The 16,591-nt window shown below is 38.1% G+C and overlaps 1 long non-coding RNA gene across 1 annotated transcript; it reads right to left on the bottom strand.

Moving 5' to 3' along the window:
* Positions 1–610: 610 nt before the first annotated feature.
* Positions 611–2,284, bottom strand: LOC142144006 (uncharacterized). The gene is made up of 3 exons (XR_012689629.1): positions 2,241–2,284; positions 1,989–2,098; positions 611–1,106 (listed from the first exon to the last, which is right to left on the bottom strand). It is a non-coding gene; the product is annotated as an uncharacterized LOC142144006 (long non-coding RNA).
* Between the last annotated feature and the right edge of the window lie 14,307 nt (positions 2,285–16,591).

Genomic DNA, 16,591 nt, shown 5'->3' with positions numbered 1-16,591 from the left:
AAAGTCGCTGTACTGGGGCCCTTAATTCCTCTTGCTGGTCCTGTGTAAACCCCCCCCCCCCCAACCCGCTCACATTTAGACCACTGGTGCTATATAAATAAACAATAACGAAACTACACACAGTTGGGTCTGATATATAGTGGTCAAAACAAGTTAACTCCCTTGAACCGAGTGACCTCTCTGAGGTATTGGGCACAAGCTGTTACATGCCCCAGTAAGGTCACTAGATACATTTGTGTTGCAGACATGGCTGCCTCTATTTTACCATTAGAACATAGATATTGTCAATATATGACCCAGGAACGCTTTTTCTTCTGTCTCTTTTATGATTACAGGGGAAGACTTATATTCTACATGTATTCCATTCCTGCTCCTTCCCCACCTTCAATTATTTTGTTGGTTCACAGAAACTCCCATTACCAAAGTAGTGAAAAGTATATATAAATACACTTAGATATATACACATATATTACCATTTTTGCTTCAAATAACCAAACGTTAAATTAATATGCATACATTTTATTTGTTACATTTGTCAGATATGTAAATAAGATAAGTCAGTATTTTTCAGTTAAAATCACAAATCATGAGGTTATATTTTAAGGTTCTGATGCATTATATAGCATGTACATTATTAAATAAGTAGAATAAAATTTTATAGGGTAATAATATAAAATTTGCCAAATCAATAAAAAACATTCTTCATTGTTAACGGTAGCCAAGAAAAGAAACAGTGCACTGTATAATTGTTCAGTCCCCGCTTTGTTGGATATATTCAAGTTCCTGAGATGCATTTTATAACATTATTTTATTGCACTGCATCACATTTATCTTTTCCCAAAATCTGGCTACTTTTTTTAAACATTGGTAAATGTACACAAGTTAGATCATTACACGCTCCCATATAACTATCCATAATTAGGATCCAGATAAATGATTTTATTAACACTTGCAGGTCTGATTTAACACTGCCTCGCACTGGCCAGCATGTAAATATTTCCATCAGAGTAGAAAGGGGGAGCCTATAGGAATATATAAACTTTGTTTCATTTTTTTTATTAATACTTGTTCAAGTCACTTATAATTTCCGGTCGTTTTATCCTTATCTACAAAAAGAAAAAAAAAACAAGAAAAAAAGTCAAGGGGCGTCTTTTTTTATAGAGGCGAAAAAGAACAATATATTAAAATAGATGAATAAATACAAAATATAAAATGTACACTTGTATACATTAAAGTAGATAGTGCTACTAAAGAAAACTTGCATTGATTAATCAGAATATATATGAATGATAGCTTCAAAAAATATTTGGCTTAGCATTTGCCAAGATAAGAAGTTTAGATGCTAAATTGTTCTCACCTGTTTTTACATAAAACTATTAGTTTTACAGTGAGTAATGTGCTTACATAGTATGAGTTCACACCAAGATGTATTGAAGAAATGTTTAAGTCACATATTGAGTATGTGAATAATTTACAGTAACTTATAATGCTGCTAAACTGTCAATATACACAAAAAACATGACTAAATTGTTTCTAAATTATAAATATAATATAGTTAAACTGTCAATACAAACATTAAGTGAAATTAAACTTAACTACATATGGAGCAAGTTTATTTGAGACAAACAAAACACCCCACATTGCAATGTAATAGCTCCACTCGCTCAATATGATCTGTATATTTATGTTGATTTAATCTGTATGTGAATGTGGTGTGCCTAAGTAGCCTTGGAGCACAGCTTAGAGTATCAATACATACATAAATATATGCTAATGTTAAATTCCAATACACACATAAAGCAATTTGTACTGAACCTGTAACAGCAGGTTGCTTAGCGGAAGCAGCAGATTCATTGGCATATTATTAATATTTTTATATCCTGAGGCTATTCATCTATAGCGCCGATATATTTTTACATTTTTTATATCTGTAACACACAACTGAAGTAGACACACTAAAATGTCAGTAAGCATATAGTAATTTATACCTCTATGGAACTGTTAATTTTCTCCAGTTGCGGTTTCCAGTTGTCAAAATGTTGTATTTTTGTGTCTGGACCTGAAATTGGTATTTCTGTTTCTCTCAATTTTTCAAAAGCTATAAAAGTAGATACAGATAAAATGGAGTACTTAATAATAGTGGCAAAGTCATTCTAAAAGTAAATATATTTTAAAATACCGTTTAACACCTTAAAAAATTAATATTGCATAGTAAAAAAAAAAATATCAATTGTACTTACATGAAAATAGGGACGACTTCCAGCTAAACCGAGACTGATACATCCTGAACAGGGAGACACAAATGCATATTGATGTTAGAGAATTATGAGAGACAAGAAGAACAAATAGAGAAAGGCATGTGTTAGAGCATTGGTGTAAATTGGGAGAGAAAAACAATATTAGAGAAGAGTAGAGAAAATGAAAGATACAGCAAACACAAAACATTTTTAAAGTTTGTAATACCTGTCATGCAGATGAAAAAACCGAACTACGAGAAATCCTAATTTGTAATGTAAATTTTTACACAAATACCATTGTATACAAAAATAAATACAAAATAATTATACTCCATCTCTGTCAGGTGCCTGCAGCCATGTAAATGAACACTATGATGATTACCAGTTGGTGTCAGGCCAACATTTGAGCAGGCCAGTAAAGGTGTCTGTCTTGGTATCTGACCATCTTATTGAACCTAGGCTATAGACTAGGGGGTAAATGTATCAAGCGGCGATTACTTAAAACGATTCTCAGTGGTTTGCTGTTATTATTTAAAGCACCAATTTATTAAAGGCAAAACCTGATGCGCAAAAACTGCAGAGAATCGGCGGTTTTAAGTAACCGCTGAATAATACATTTACCCCTAGGTGCAAAAAACCACACCTAGCAAATCCAAAAAAATAAGTGTCCCGGCAGCAGTGAGTACAACAGAGGACCTACAATCTAACCTAGCAACCAGAATTGTGGTCTGCATTATCTTATAACCATTGAAATGGAGATCTAAACTTTTAAGGACATTAGAATAGGGATCTGCATTGTATACTAGACACCAGAAAGGGAGTCTACATTAAATATGATAATAAAATGGGGTGGAACATAGAGATAAGGGGGTGTTATTCAAGCTGGGGAGATACCTCTTCATGAATATATAGTACTTGTCCAAATGTTATGTCTTCATCTTCTTTGCTTTCTAGTTCTCCCCCTGAGTGCTGAATAGAAGACTTCACTTTATAAGCTCCCACCTGTCCTGCACTCATTGCCAGTGATAGTGTTACATGCTAGCTTCCTGTATCTGTGTCCTGTGTGCTTCTGACCTTGCATCAAGAAATTACTGGCTCTGCATTCAGCAGTCTCCTGGTTCCTGATACCTGGCATTACATCTGCACAAAATTGATATACCTCTTCACAGTATTTACAGGCATAGACTGTGGCAATTATCATTGCTCTTTCCGTGGGGCATTCGCTGTCATCCACAAAGACTGTTACATTCCTGCATTGTCACAGAGACAGTGCTATATTCCTGCATTGCATCAAAGACTTATACAGTACTGCATTTCCACAGAGACTGTTATATTCCTGCATTATCTTTTGTCTGACTCATCCCTGCACTACCTCAGAGCCTGTGTTTTCTCCTGTCTTCTTTTTATTACTGAAATATCCAGTATGCTTGTGTTCAGACCATCATTATAGAACTGCAATAAACTGCATATTGTTCTTACTACAACATCACCTCGTAATTCCTGTAAATTCCTAGCGCCAACATTTTAAATGGGAAAGTAACTATAACTGCTTAGAGATAACACTCACTGTACTTGTAACTGAGATTGCCAGTGCATTTTAAATCAGGACCATAAATGTGCAAGGTAGCTTGGGAAGCAAGAAACTACCAATATTTTCCGCAACATCTGATGACATACGAGTATGGCTGTTTCCATTTAGGTCTGCAATTAACTTTGTTTAGACTAATTTGCAAAAAGATCCAAACTGAACACATTTATTAGACAATACCACAATTGTGACTAAAAAGTATTCTATTATGATGCAACAAACTTATGTTTATATACCACTTGCCTGACGATAAATTCAATTTACACAGCATAAAAACAGCAATACATACTTTACCATCTTGGTAGTGGGACAGACATGCTGATACTCATTACAATACTAGCTTAGCCCTTGGCCTTTGTGTGAATCTGATCATGATAAAAGTTGAAGGTTCTGAGTCAGAGTTTAAACAAGACAGTCACGGTGAAGGTAAAATATTAAAATAACATTTTTAACACTACTTTTTTATTCATTTTCTCTCTCAATTGGCATACTATTATGGTATGAAAATAATATTTTCCTCTGCATCCTCACACAAAATGTTTGCTAATGGCAGTTTTAGTACAGCCCATGTGCCAGCAATGTCAGTATGACTGACAATGCTGATTATTCTATGAGAGTAAATGAGGAGAATATATATGGAAAGAAGATGCCTACAAATGATCTACAAAGATGTGGATCACTGGCCAGGGAGGGGGGAGGAGAAACACAAAGAAGTCACAAAAAAAACCTTAAGATCTGTTCTCTTTGGCTAACAATTATCTCACAGCCAAAATGATAAGGAATTATAAGCATTTTACCAACATAGGTACAGTGCATGTGACCTTCACCAGACCTTGTTTGGTAAGGAGCCAAAACATGTTTTCATTGTTATACAATTGTCAATGCTGTGCTGATCTCAGATATCTTTTACAACTGATATTCACATGCTTATTTGTAATGACGCTATTTTCTCTGTTGTACCATTCAGGAGTTTTTGGGTTAGCTGTAAGATAGTTATACTACAGCTACATAGCACTTCCTTTCTACTAATGCATGATATGCTACACCCTATTTTAACATTACATACATTGCAGAATGAAAATGCAGAGTCAAGACTAATTTAGATGTCACTCACTTATCTGTATTGTCATCGTATATCCTCTGCCGATAGCAGCGTATTCCCAACCAGATGCCCAGGAGGAGCAGGAGAAGAAATGCCAAAGTACCAAATAAAATCCCAAAGAAAGTATTCAGGTTCATGGATAGGTTCTCACATTGAGTTCCAGATGTGATATATAGAGCAAAGGGCTGACATCTGAGATAGGGTAAATCAGAAAGTGTAATGGTTTACAATACATTTACATTGTTTCTCATATAGAATACAACAGTCAGTAAAATAAAATATATTTTGTTCCAGAATATGATTTATCCACATTATTTCACATTTCTTTCTTTGTGAATGTAGCTGTATTTGTTATGATATTTTGTGAATACTTCCGCACTGTACATGCATTTTAGGGCAGATCAGGATAGTTACGGATAATGATTTACTCATAAATAAGCTACAAGTGGTGGAGATTGACAGGACCAAGTTACATTCTCCTCCCCAAGGCCACTATTTTGTGTCTACCATTATTACCACTACAGTGCTGCATGACCCACCCCTCAGTAAATCCAATCTGTATAAATTAAGTTTAAAATATTAAGGCCATGCTTCTACATAAATTTAATTATATGTAAATGACACAACATTTTAGTGGTCCTCCAGTGCACTTATTATTCAACCTATAAACCTCCTATAGTCAAGTGGTGAACATAACATTAAAAACACAAGTAGGAAATTAAATAAGATTTACTAAAATGTTTGTGCAAACTTCCCTTTATTTGTTGGTGAAAACTAAAAGTGCTAAATGTAGACTTTGCAAATATATTGATGAGTATTTTGGAAAAAGGATATATAATATTTAAAAATGGTGATATAATTAACATTATGGACATTTCAGAAAATGGCAACTTTAAAGCTAAAATACTAGATTTTTATATAAAAAAGCTACTAATAACATTCACAAATTTTCAAGTAAAAATGTCAAAATTGAAGAGCAAACAACTCTCCTGAAAAAGCGCTTACAAGCCTGCAAGGTGGGTTGGGACGTGTTGTGATGACACAAATAGTGTAAACAAGCTCAGCCCACCATATGTAAAAAAGCTACCAATAACACACACTGCACAATAAACACAACATGGTTAATGATATAACATACCTCCCAACATTTAGACATGCAAAATTTGGACAAAATAAGCCTCACTCCATATTCAACCAGTTAGGCCCACTTTTGGGCAACACTCAACCCACTTTCATATAATACCCTGTCTCCTTTGAGGTCAGTCTCTCTGGACTGTCATAGTTATCATTTATTTAGTACATTCAACAAAATGATAGCTAAAATTTGATTGGCTGCTATATGCAGCATCTCCACTATTCAAACCCGTTGGAAACTCCCAGCTCGACACATTTACCACCTGATCTGTTATAATCTGTTTTAATTTAATTTATAGACATTGTTTAGAAAAAAAAGGAGAAAAATGTAAAGTATGTACCACCAAAAGACTTGTGGAAGATCTTTTCTGGATATTGAACACCGGTGTCATCATAATTTTCTGTAGTCTCCATTGGCACCATCATGAAGCACAGGGATAGTGATCTCCATAAGATCACATTCCCCATATGTGTAATTAGTGAGTGTGTTTCCAGTAGTATATCCGATTACCATTTACATCTGAGTCTGGAGCCACTGGCAGCATTTTATAGTGCTATGAATGTGAATTTGCATTAACAGACATAGAATTTCATAGAATCTACATCACTGGTAGTCAAAGAATTAACATCAACTAATTTTCCATAATTCCCAACTGTCCTGATTTCAGTGGAACATTTTTTGAGGACCTTGAAAGGGGCAGAAAATATTGGTGGTTGGGCTTCACCAGAAAATGGGCATTGTTTGCCAGAAAGTGGTTGCGATTGGGTGGATCAGGGTTTATGTATACTAGGGTTGTAGTTGCCTGGGTCAGGGGCAAGGCTTATTAAGTCCTGATTTTGCCTGGATCACTGTTGGAAGGTGTGATTTACCCCAAGCTATTTCAAGTGCAAAATAAGTGGGGAAAGCAGAAGCAGATGAACACATCAGCACACAACACATAGTGCATTCACATCATAGGATACCTACTTGCAGCTTAATTTTCCATTACTGAGCTCACAGATGCCGTTATTCTTACAGTATGAAGTTCCAATGCAATTTGAAACACATTCAAAGGTTTCATTATTCAGTGTGTAATCATACTGTCCACAATTGGCAAGTTCCATCAGCTCCTCTAAAATCACTGAGGAAAGAAGTTGATAATTATCAGCAAACATGCTTCTCTTAACCTTATAGACCAAATAGTACTGGTTTTATATAGCAATAGCATCTAAGAATATTTTTACTACATGGGTCTTCAAAACATTGCAGTGCTTTGCAAAGTAAATGCTGCAACAAATAAAAGATTGTTAATTTACGAATGTAAATACTCTCCATAACCAAATGTAAATACTCTTCATAACCTCATTTATTACAGAACAACCCCCAATTGTAGTAATAATTTGCATTTTTAATTGATATTTATAACCCCTTGGAAAACAGTAATTATAACTGAGGATGAACTAAACCCGAGGGTAATTAAAAGCTAAGGTGTGTTTTCGTAACTTATTTGGCCCTCTCTATAGAGTTAAAGTGAGCATTCAAAATAATCCTTGTGTACGTCCATTGCTGTGTCACTAGGGGAGGTCTCTTAGGCCATATTATAAATTGCCTAGGCTGATGGTGTTCAGCCTGTTTTCTTCAGGACAAGTTGTTGAGATAAGTCCAGTGCCTTTCTCTTCCACCTGCCTGTCTGTAACCTTGTTCCATTCTATGCTGTCTGTTCAATTCTGTGGTTTCTCCTCTTTGCCTACCTCCATTTTTTACCCATTTATATTACTCTTTCATTTCCCCTGTGTCCACCTATATACCCGCCCTGTTCATTTCCCCCTGCTTGTTTAATCTCCTCCCCCCCCACCAACTCCTTTTCCCCTTGTTGACTCCATCGTTAGCCATAGCGGAGCCTCCACAGACTTTGGCTGACTCTTTCTCCCACTCAGTTCACTTACATGATTCTGCTGCTGCTGTTGTTTGTTGCGGCCGCCACTCTGCTCCATGGAGAGCGAGCTGTTGCGTCTCCAGGACGACGGGGCATACTGAGGTGTAAGGTTACGCCTCTGCCAATAGCACATCACGCCATCATTGATGTCAGCATGGCCCGGGAAGCTGGGAAATTCCTGATTGCGCTGGTAGGTGGAAGGGCTGGCCAGGCCTCAGCCCATTTAGGGGACCCTACATATGTGGATGGGGGGCATAGTGTAGCCCCTCCACCTCCCCCAGCCACAGTGGTAACATGGCACTGGGCTGAATTGTGTGGCCGGCTGGCTTATTGATGTCCCTTTTGCTCCCCCATGGTCATAAGGGCATCCATCAATGGTGGCCCTGGTGTCAAGGTGTCCCGTAGTTCTCTCTCACCTTTCATATGTGGTGGATGGGAGAGGGCCTAGGGCTTCGGCTCCACCATCTCACTATGGTGGGCCTGTCTTTCCTGGTACTACAGTCGCTTTCTCAGGCTTATCCTTCGCCGCTTCAGTATGAGGTGCTCCCATTTTTCCTTCCAACCATATTAATTGCTTCCAGTCCAGGCACCGGAAACGGAGTCTGCTTCTTTCTCCAAAGACTGTCTGTACAGTTGGGTGAGGATTATGTACAATCTCTGTCAATGATGTTTTGCCTCCTTTCTCCGATTGTAGAAGTTCTACGCTGAATTCATCCTACGCATGCCACATTTTTAGTGGGGTGCATATGTCAGTGTGAGACAGGATCTACAAGAGTCGTAACTTGGACATGTTCGCCATAAAGGAAGAGGCTAAGAAAGTTGTGTCCACGGTGCCAGCCCAAGGGGACTGTGGAGAGGCCAGTTACAAGACCTATCATAACTGGTTGACTGGCATGTATGTTTATACGGCCCGCTATTTAGAAACCAGGCCTCACGAGTACATGGTTTAAATATATGCACATGATCCATAACAAGTACACGACGTCTAAGCCCCGGACGTAGCCAGATTATGATGAAGAATTCTGGGCCAAGAATAATGGGCAAATGAGTCTTATTCTCAGTTTCAAAGACGTTGAGGCTTGGCTGAAAGTTTAGCAGGAGGCTCGGATCGGGGTCTTGGGTGCCCCATCTCATAGGCCAGCTATACCAGGGAGGTCTGGAAACCATTTCCTCTGGGCGGTAAGTGCTATGCATTGAACAAAAGCCACTGTCCTCGGGAGATAGCATGCAAGTTCTTGCATGCATGTCTGCGATATGGAGGGGGTCATGCAGCCAAGTCCTGTGACAAAACCGCCAAAAGTTGTAAGGACAAGAGCCCTTCTGCGGTTGATGCTCAGTAAAACGGGATTCCCCGGGACAATTGGCCAACCCAGGTAGATGGCTAGACCAGATGCATATGTGTGGCCATTTCTTGGATCCGACTTTTCAGGATTTTGTCATCTTCCCCGTATGCAAGGTCTCTGAGCAAGAGTCAGGGAAGTTCCAGGTAATCCAAAACAAGTCATTTTCACTGGGCACATAGGGTAATCCTGCAAATGCCCTGATAGCAACAAATGAAGAAGATATGTTGGGAGAAGGAGATAAGTGGAGCGCCTTTAAGATAAGCAGCAATACAAAGTAGGTGATCCTGAAAATGACGGAGTCAGGAGAAGAATTTACAAAGGACGTGTGTTGGGACTGATCTTGAAGAACATGAAATGATACTCACTACAGAATTTTTGATAGATTGCAATGGATAAAATTGGGAAGCAGGATGGTGTGGTAGTAGGAGGTTACAGAAATCGAAAAGTGAAAGTTACTGTTTTTGGTTGTAGAGCAACAGAGGAAAGGGTGGATCTGAGTGATAATACTGAGGTAAAAGGGTTAGTTTTTAGAAAGAACAGAAAAATTGTTATGATTGCCTTTGTTTTGTATCTGGAAGCAGTACCTATAATCCATCAGAGGTGCAGCTGTCCTGCTCCTGAACTCTGCAATATGCCTGAAGGAGTTAATCTCCTTGTTTGATGCTAATTAGAACTGCACCTGTTGCACTGCTTTAAGTACCTGCCTCTAGCTGTGCTCTGGGCAGTTCATCCGTTTTTTCCGTGCTGCTGCTACCCTGCTCCTGTGCTATTTGATATATACCTGCTGGACTGAACTTCTGTGTATGACCCCTGCCTGTACCTTGGACCTTGCCTGCTTGCCTGAGACCCTAAATCATTTGCCTGTACCTTGGACCACGCTATTTTGCCTGTTGCCCTGACCTTTTGGACAGACTTCTGGACCTGACTAATTTGCTTGATCTCTGCCTGGCTATTTGGATTTGTTTGTCTGATCACTGCTTTATCCCTGGACTGTCTGCTTTCCTGGACAGCCTTGTGCCTTCTGGACTGGGGTAAAACTTATTATACTTGTTCCTGCCATTTTACTATACAGTCTCTTTTGGAACCTGTTATTCATGGATTTGAGTTATCTTTGTTAATATATTTACCTGAATAAAGACACTTTGCCTTACACTACTGTTGCTCTTCATGAATGCACTGGGATTCATAACAAAAATAAGCAGAGAATGGAAGGGAGGAGTCAAACATCACATATAGGTAACATATTGTGGTGACAGGATGTATGATTTAGGAGCACAGTTTTAGACATGTTAAGCTTAAACAGACAGATTCAAATCTAAGATGATATGGCTGCTAAGTATTCAGAGATTTTAGACTGAATTTCAAGTGTGATGTTAAGGGTCGACAAATATATCTTTTTGCCATCTGCATTGGACTCTACAGGGTGTCAGATGCTGTCCCACATTTTTCTTCTTGCTCGGGTACGACCACCTGTCTCTTCCGGGTGGTAGTATACTGTTGCTCAGCAATGAGACACTCACTCTCCTGGCCAGTTCTGCACAGTGCACGCCCCCTTTGCCAGGCGACGGGGATGCTCCTCTCATCTGTCAGCAACCAGTTACATCACTGACTGCCAGGAGGACCCAATCAGGCTCATCCTACTTCTATTTAAAACTGACTCTGGCACCATTAGGGTGCCAGAGTATCAGGTCACCCTCCTACACCAGCGTTTCTCAACTCCAGCTACCCAGTCTCTATTATTTGGTTCTGAACCAGCTTGTACTTGACCTCTCCTCTCTGGACTTTGATCTTGCTTCCACGCTACCTCCTGGCTATTGATCTTCGGCTTGTCTGACCACCCTTTTGGATTCCAATTCTGTACTTCATTGCCTGACTGGTATTGATCCTGGACTGTCTGACTACTCTGTTCACCTACGCTTTGCCGGTGACTGTTTTGTTGAACAGACACCTGCGCATCCCTTGAATAACAGGGGCACATTAGTCTACGTGCCTCCAAGTTCACCAACAAGTGATCTTCATCTACCATCTACTAAAAGACAACTTTTAGTTAATTTGGCCATAAACCACTCTTTATTTCATATGTTGGCAACTCTGCTCTCAAAATCTACCGACTTCACCCTGTATATTAAATTGTATATATTTTATATTAAGTAGATGACAAATATCACACACTTTGGGAATGCCATCAACCGCAAAGTGCTGCTGGAATCTCTCGTGATGTGCTCCTGCGAACACGTACGGTTATTACAGCAGAGGAATCTCCGCTCATTTTTGCACAAGCCTCTATAAGGTGTGAGGAAAATTATGCAGAGATTTCAATCAGAATTTCGCCACAGACTCTCATCATGCAAGGCTGCAGCGGTATTTTGCTGTCAATTGAAATCCCTTCTATATCCTAAGCAGTGCCTGATCAACCAATAGGCTGATCAGGCTGCAGTCTGGGGCGCTAGGACCTGGGGGGCGCCACGCAGTGACAGCAGCATGCAAGATTATTTATTTTACAATTATTTTTTTTTACCAACTCTGTGCCCCCGAGCCGCCCCTTTTTCCGACACCACGCTGACACTGACGCTCCCGCTCACTGCCCCCTCTCCTCCCCTCTTCTCCTCCTCACTGGCTGTCGGGCGTGATGTCATCATCACGTCCCGACAGTGTCAGTGCTGCGCTGAAGAACTGACTGCCAACTGGTCTGGAAGCCAGGTATGTAAAGATTTGCAAAATAAATAAAAATTAATCCAGCGCTAGGATAGAGATTTCATTGCTAGTGTAACCAGTACTTTGGTGTTTATAACGTTACTGGGTGTCTGAATGTGTAATAATCATGTGATCAAATTTAAAGGATTGTGTAGTTAGATATATCACACTAGTGGTCATGTAGTGGAAAAATCTCGATAAGGATAGCAATATAGTATAACATGTTAACGTTTATATGGTTAAAATAAATTATGCACATGTACCCCACAACAATGATCAATTCATATATTGTCATTGCACAATTAGGGACCTGGTTGTAAATTCATTTCAGTTCATAACTGTTCATATCTTTTAACAATCTGGATCATATGAACAGATATGAACTGATATATCTAACTACACAATCCTTTAAATTTGATCACATGATCACATGATTATTACACATTCAGACACCCAGTAACGTTATAAACACCAAAGTACTGGTTACACTAGCAAGAAAATCGCTACCCTAGCGCTGGATTGATTTAATATATTTTGGACTTGTATCAGCAAGATTTGGGATCATCTTGTGATTTTCAAAGCTATGTTTAGCAAGACATTTCTGTCTATCTCAATTAACTTGTGCGCACTTCATCGTTTGTTAATATCCGTATAAGTAAAAATTTGCGTTTATGCAGGGGCATATTGTAATAAGGGAGACAGAGTGTGCTGCAAGGGGGACAGTGTGATAAAGGGAACAGTGTATTGAAGGGGCAGTGTGATAAGGGGCACAGTGATCTAATGGCTGGGGGGGAAGAGGGTCATGAATTGGCCACTGGGGTGTGATGAAATGGCTGGTGTGGGGGTGCATCATCTCTGCATTGTGTGGCATCATGAGGATGCTCTCTAAAAATCCTAATCATTGAGGGTTTGTAATGTTTGCACATTTTCAAAACAGAATAGCTAAACGACAACAAAGCTGCAAGAACAAGCAAGACAGAACAGCAAGAACAGGTAAGAGAATCTGTCTAAAAAAAATTTGCTGGCTAATACTCCTAAATTTTCCTTTAGTGTTTTTTTTTTTTTTTTGTGTGTGTGGGGAAGGGGGGCGCCGCGGGTGTATTAGCCTAGGGCGGCCAGAAGCCTTAATCAGGCCCTAATCCTAAGATAAATAATACATTTTCTGTATTTACTTCAGTTAGCTACATGCCACCCTTTACAATAAAACACTTTCTAATTTACTAAAATAATGAAGAACACTTACATTTTTCACCATCTGTGACCTTAGAAATGAAAAGGTTTTCTGAACGTTTGCTCCCATGAGTGTTATTCTGAAGATACTCCACCAGTTCATCATTCAGAAATGTAATTATTGAGATATTTGCCACATAGGTAAATCGAGCAATGAAATTTGCTGAATAACCAAAAATATTCCTAAAAAACAAAAGACAATCAAAAGATAAAATAAAATAGAAAAATATCACAATAATTGAAAAGAGAGCACATCATTTGCATCTGGTTTATTTTCATTCATATTAGAAAAGTCACAATATTTATCTAAGCTTTGCAGTATCTTCTGATGAAGTATATTAAATATATCGAAACACTTATGTTTTATTTTGTTGCTGGACTGTGAACGATTTGATAGAATTTGATCTTTCTAATTGTGATTACATGCACTTACTTTGGCAGTTTCACTGAGGGAATTTTGCAGTGTGTCAGCTGCCTAATTATTCCACTGTGCATTGGAATTTGTGGAAGCAGACCTCACAGCAGCTTATCACTACTGATGTCAGACTCTAAGATCGCTCTCTATGCAGCCTATGAGTTTTTGATAATCAAGCTGTCACAAGGATTGAGTGGTTTGTACAGATGAAAGAACTACATCAGTGACGGCTGTATTGCAGATAAAGCAAAATCTGTCCGCTGATGTTATACTTAAGCACGAGATACGCCGCCACATATGATTGTGGATACAGCTATATTGCTGTTGTGAGTGGAGAATCTATTAAGGAGTTACATCATACTCCTTACTATTAAATCTACAAGATCTAAAAAAAAAGCATCAAGGAGTCCAGATAAGTATATGCCTTTATTTTTTCATGAAAGTTCCATGTTATATCTGTTCATTAGAGACAGTAGCGCTGTGTCCAATTAGGCACAGTTTATTGTCTATACACTCAGCGGCACATGCAGGAATGCTTGGGGGGGGGGTTTCCCCCCCACCCAAAAAAAAAAAGAAAACACGAGAGAGAGCTGCTGTTCCGGCAGCACTGTACTATACAGCAGCCGCGGCGCTGTCAAAGAAGCATCCGTGGCGGTGCTGTATTGTATCTAGCATAGTACAGTGCCAATAAGTGGGCCACTTCGTTAGCGGAGACCCAGAAACCCCCCCTGCGTGCGCCCCTGACACTTCTATATACAGTATGTTTCACCAAGGATGTGACTTTACCCACCACCATTATCTCAATTGGAAATATACTACACTCTCCTTTGAGCACAAATTTATGTGACTTACAGTGTACACTGTGGGGGTGTTTTACTTAATGTTATTTGACAGAATTCTACTCTGTTACATTGTTATTGATAGCAATAAAAATATCTTTCTTGATTAGATGGTGGACTTTATGGGGTAAATTAAATTCCCTGCGTTGTTCTTTAGAACAACACAGGGCTTGCATTATTACTGTTACTATAGTAATTTTAACAAAGATTTTTGCTCGCGGCTCAGGGAAAAATCAGCGTTGAAATTACCGTAGTAACAATAATAATGCACAGAAATTACCATAGTAACAGTGATTCTGCGCAACCAGCGTTGTTCAAAAGAACAATGCGGGGAGCTGAATATCCCCTAGATTTTTAATTAATTAAAAATATATATATATTTTTAACTTTTATATTTTTGTAAACATTAGTATTTCAGATTTATTTTAGGCCTGGCGCTGGGGTTCTTTTCTTTTTTGAGCTGTAAAACTATGTACGAGAATAATGCAACTAATACAAACATATTACATAGCTTTAAATTATTGAGTAATATATTATTTGAAAAATATGATACCTTAATTATTCTACATACAAAAGAATTGTAGCACCAGTTTTTGTTAGGAGACTGTTGCTCAATATAATCAGTATCAATTGTATCTAATTTTTTTATGTATATGATAAACAAAGTAAATATTTAATATCAATCAGATTTTTTTTTGAGGTGCTACTACCAAATTAAAAGAAGATTAAAAGAACAGAATTTGGGACTGATAGAGCACTACCTTAATTATTCTGTCACACTAGTTCACAAACTAATGTATGTTATCATGAATGGAGTTTTTGCAAATTAGACTATGCTGTTTTTCTATACTATGAGCTCCAACAGATTATTTTATAGCAGAGATGAGCAAAATTGCTGAATAATTTCACACAAATAGAATTTAGCATTGCAAAAGAGCATTTTACAGAAATGTGATACTCCAGTGATACCATATTTGAGTTTTAATGCCACTGTTCCACAAAATGTCCATTCCACTCTGTGTTGTATATTCCATATTGCACATCACTGTTCCATAAAATGTCCATTCCACTCTGTGTTGTATATTCTGTGTTACTGGAATGATTGAGAATAGTCCACAGAACAGTTTAAAAAAAATTCACTCATCACTAAAGATATTGCAATGCTGCACTTACAAATTCCGAGAACATGAATCTACATACCCCCAGTACAATCTTTCTCTTTTAACTCTGTAATGTGCCCTGTACCTACAGTAGCCATAAAATATGCATTATGAGAAAAAAAGCTTGGGAAACGCATTTTAGGACAACAAAGGCAGATTAAACTTACTGAGAGATTTCCATTTTGCTAGTATTACTAAACAGAGATGTCACATCAACTGGAGCTTTTTTCAGAATACTTTTAATCTACAAAATAGGAAAAACAAGACATAAACAGTGTAAAGTATACATTAACTACTGCCATTTTGGGGCATTGCTCAACCACATGATTATGAGGCTGAATTTAACATTATTTTATCTCTGTAAAAAGATGAGCAATACTCAAGTGCCACGGCAATAATTATCCAAAGTGATAAGGAGTATCTATTTGTTCTGGAGCCCCTGCTCTGCCCTACTTGGGATTTATACATGCGTGGAAAAAGAAGTGTGATTTCAGCTTCCAGTTCCTCTATTATAGCAAAAAGAAAGTAAAACATAATTTAACAAATTATATATACAAATATACAATAGTATAAGTTATTTATTTCTATGATTTTTGTTATTTCTTTTTCATAAAATAATATTTTTTTCTGAGGGTTGGGCAATAGACCCATTCATTTTTTTTAAAAAAAAGACTTGAGACTTTTATGAATATTGGTTTTAAGTTTTCTGTTTCTGTTAATGCCATGTTGAAATACTTGTTAAACAGCAAAGTCATGGTGATGTGTAAAGCCAGCAGGGTTATTGCTGATGATAAAGATATTAATGCTGACCATAACCCTTGAGATGTAGAGGGTGAAGCAAAAAAAACACATTTGTGGTGCTCGGGCTTTTCACCCTTTTAGTAATCTGCCTCTAGTTGTGGACAGCTTGTGTTACAGAATGAGAGGGTGCCT

This window comes from Mixophyes fleayi, chromosome 3 (genome assembly GCF_038048845.1).
Source record: "Mixophyes fleayi isolate aMixFle1 chromosome 3, aMixFle1.hap1, whole genome shotgun sequence".
NCBI classification, from domain to species: Eukaryota; Metazoa; Chordata; class Amphibia; order Anura; family Limnodynastidae; genus Mixophyes; species Mixophyes fleayi.
Note: the sequence above shows the minus strand (reverse complement) of the source record. Positions and strands in the feature narration are given on the sequence as shown.